We start from the raw sequence: 3,778 nt of genomic DNA, 5'->3' as shown, positions 1-3,778 counted from the left end.
AAATTAGACTATGGGCTATTAATGGGCTTTATATTTGTTTAACTAAATGATAGTTTGTTAATTTTAATATAAAGATTTACAATTGGACGTCCCTATAAATAACCATATACACTCAATCGGACACGATGGGCGGGATATTTATATGTACGAATAATCGTTCATTTAACCGGACACGGGAATGGATTAATAGCCACTAGAATTATTAAAACAGGGGTGAAATTATGTACAAGGACACTTGGCATAATTGTTAACAAAGTATTAAAACCTTGGGTTACACGCAGTCGATAACCTGGTGTAATTATTAAACAAAGTATTAAAATCTTGTTACAGTTTAAGTCCCCAATTAGTTGGAATATTTAACTTCGGGTATAAGGATAATTTGACGAGGATACTCGCACTTTATATTTATGACTGATGGACTGTTATGGACAAAAACCAGACGGACATATTAAATAATCCAGGACAAAGGACAATTAACCCATGGGCATAAAACTAAAATCAACACGTCAAACATCATGATTACGGAAGTTTAAATAAGCATAATTATTTTATTTCATATTTAATTTCCTTTATTTTATATTTAATTGCACTTCTAATTATCGCACTTTTATTTATTGTTATTGTATTTAATTGCACTTTTAATTATCGTACTTTTTAATTATCGCAATTTTATTTTATCGCACTTTTATTTATCGCAATTTCATTATTGTTATTTACTTTACGCTTTAAATTAAGTTATATTTATTTTTATTATTTTACATCAGGTTTTAACTGCGACTAAAGTTTTTAAAATCGACAAACCGGTCATTAAACGGTAAAAACCCCCCTTTATAATAATAATATTACTTATATATATTTGTATTTTTATAAAATAAAACTAATATAGCGTTAAGCTTTGTTTAAAGATTTTTTTTCCCTGTGAAACGAACCGGACTTACTAAAAATTACACTACTGTACGATTAGGTACACTGCCTATAAGTGTTGTATCAAGGTTTAAGTATATCCATTCAATAAATAAATAAATATCTTGTGTAAAATTGTTTCGTATTTAATAGTATTTCCTAGTAAAATTTAAGCTATTTTATATACACCTCGCATAACATCAAGTATTTTTGGCGCCGCTGCCGCGGAACATCTGGCTTAAAAGCCGGAAGCGCAACGCTAATATAAAAAAAAAATTATTTTTAGTTTACTAATATAAAAAAATACGCTTTTGTAAAAATACGTTTTAAATATTCAAAAATATAAAAAGAAAAAGAAAAATATAAATATTTTTAAGAGTTTGTTAACTATTTAAGTTTTATAAAGTTTCTTTATTTTTATTTTATAAAAAATATAAGTTTTATTTAAATACTTTGTGTTTATTTAAAATATAAAAAAATTTTAAAAAACCGAAAAAATAATATAAAAATATATAAATCTATTTTTTTGTAGATTGTTATAAAGTATTTTATTTCTATCTTAGTTTTTAAATATAAGTTTTATTTAAATTATATAAATATTTTAATTAAATTAAAAACAGAAAAATAAAAAAAATATATATATATAAAAATATAAATAAAAAACAGAAACTGAACGATTTTAGCCTGGTACACGTTTGAAAATACAAACCCCGCGACTTGCGGGGGTTTTTAACTGGAAACACCGCGACTCGCGGAGCCGTCTGACACGGGTTACACAGAACCCTAATCCTGCATTTATTACGGGTTTTTATTATTATTATTTAAATTAAACCCTAATTAGGGTATTTTTATTATATAATTTAGTTTTTATTTTTATTTTGTATTTTTAGTTAAATTAGTGTAATTAGTTTATAAAATTAATAGTTTTATAAAATAAATAATATAAAAATAATATTTTTATAAAAATTGTACTTTTTACAACTTTTAGTATATTTTTATAATTTGTTCCTTTTTATTCATTTTAGCGTAACTTTTGTACTTTTCGCTCGTATTTAGTTTTAAGCTTAGTTTTTGCCATAGTTATTTTTACTTCTAGATTTTTAGGCTTTGCCGTAAAATCCCTTAAGTGCTTTTTCTTTAGACTAAGATTAAAGTGCTTTAGAATTTTGCGACGCCTTTTTAAGTTTTAGTTCCTTTTTAAGATATTGCCATTTGGGATATAGTTTTACTTGTAAGCTTTAATATTTTTAGAAGCAACTTTTAATTCTTAGTTTTTAGTGCCTTTTTAAGTTTCAACACGCTACTTTCTTATTTTTATTTTTCGACGCCTTTTACCTATGTATCAATTATCACTCCAATTAGTAATCTCAATTTGCGATTATAATTTTAAGTTAGTGATAGTAATAAGGTTGGGTTAGTCGAGTGTTTTTAAGTTCTATAAGTCATTTTTTTTTTATTATTTCTTATTTTTCGACGCCTTTTATTTTTCAACCCTTTTCTTTTTCGACGCGCTCTTTTTCTTTCTTATTTCTCGCTATTCTAGTTTTTAGGACTTAGAATTTTCTCTACTTCTTATCTAAATTTCTTAAAATTACGAAAATTTATTTTAAGTGGTTAAATTGATAGATATCAAAATTTTCTGGTTCGTAGTAATAGTTGGATTTGTACGTGGACCGGGTTATTGGAGCCAAACAGTCCTCAATTATATTGAGACCAAACGAATCCTGCCCCTCTGCTGCATCTTTTGGCTATTTGAAACGTGGGCAAAATCAGAAAAGTCTATTAATTGGATAACTTATATAATTTTTCTTTCCTTTTAAAAACTAATATGATATTCAGTGAATGCACCGAGCAAGACGTTCACCACCTTTTGTACGTTCACCACCTGTAACTAGATCAAGACATCTAGCAAATATTACTGCCGTTGATTTTTCTTTAGAATCGTCATCCAGTCGACCAAGTACTCCAGTTCAAATTTCCGATAATCCATTTTTTGAACCCGACCTCACAATTGAGAATCCGGAGAATATTCAGGGACAATTCATAGATCCTGAACCATTAATTTTTCCTCCGGAACCACCAATCATTCAAACAGAGATTGTTGAGGAACGAACCATTAAATCAGAATCCTCTAGTGATTCCGATTCAACAAATTCAATTATGGAGAATCTGGAACCTTTAAGTATGGAAGACCGAATGAGAGCTAAACGCACTGGCCAAGGTCACGCAATTACTCATACAGACATTAGTGCGCCAGATTATGAAATCAAAGGACAAATTCTACATATGGTGACTAATCAATGGCAATTTAGTGGTGCGCCGAAGGAAGATCCAAACGAACATCTTCGTACCTTTAATAGGATCTGCACACTATTTAAAATAAGAGAAGTTGAGGATGAACAGATATATCTCATGTTATTTCCCTGGACTTTAAAGGGAGAAGCCAAAGATTGGTTGGAATCGTTACCTGAAGGGGCGATTGATACATGGGATGTTTTAGTTGAAAAATTTCTTAAACAATTCTTTCCTGTATCTAAAGCCGTAAGACTTCAAGGAGAAATTTTTACGTTCACACAGAAACCGAATGAAACTCTATATGAGGCATGGACAAGATTTGGAAAGTTATTAAGAGGATGTCCGCAACATGGTTTAGACACCTGTCAAATAGTACAAATATTCTACCAAGGATGCGACATCACTACAAGGAAAGACATCGATATAGCAGCTGGTGGTTCTATTATGAAGAAAACCGAAACTGATGCTTACAAAATGATTGAGGTTCCAATTATTGATAAGAAACGTCTCGAAATTACAAGAGTACAAGATTCAAAACGCAAAGTACAAGATATTAAATTGTACGCAAGGACGTTCGAAA

At 29.2% G+C, this 3,778-nt stretch overlaps 1 non-coding gene across 1 annotated transcript; it reads right to left on the bottom strand.

Annotated features, from left to right (window-relative positions):
• Positions 1-3,447: 3,447 nt before the first annotated feature.
• On the bottom strand, positions 3,448-3,554 carry LOC139851161 (small nucleolar RNA R71). Its single transcript, XR_011760519.1, has one exon. It is a non-coding gene; the product is annotated as a small nucleolar RNA R71 (small nucleolar RNA).
• Positions 3,555-3,778: the final 224 nt, after the last annotated feature.

The sequence above is a fragment of the Rutidosis leptorrhynchoides genome, chromosome 5, assembly GCF_046630445.1.
Source record: "Rutidosis leptorrhynchoides isolate AG116_Rl617_1_P2 chromosome 5, CSIRO_AGI_Rlap_v1, whole genome shotgun sequence".
In the NCBI taxonomy this organism is placed as follows: domain Eukaryota; kingdom Viridiplantae; phylum Streptophyta; class Magnoliopsida; order Asterales; family Asteraceae; genus Rutidosis; species Rutidosis leptorrhynchoides.
This window is presented reverse-complemented; position numbering and strand designations above follow the sequence as displayed.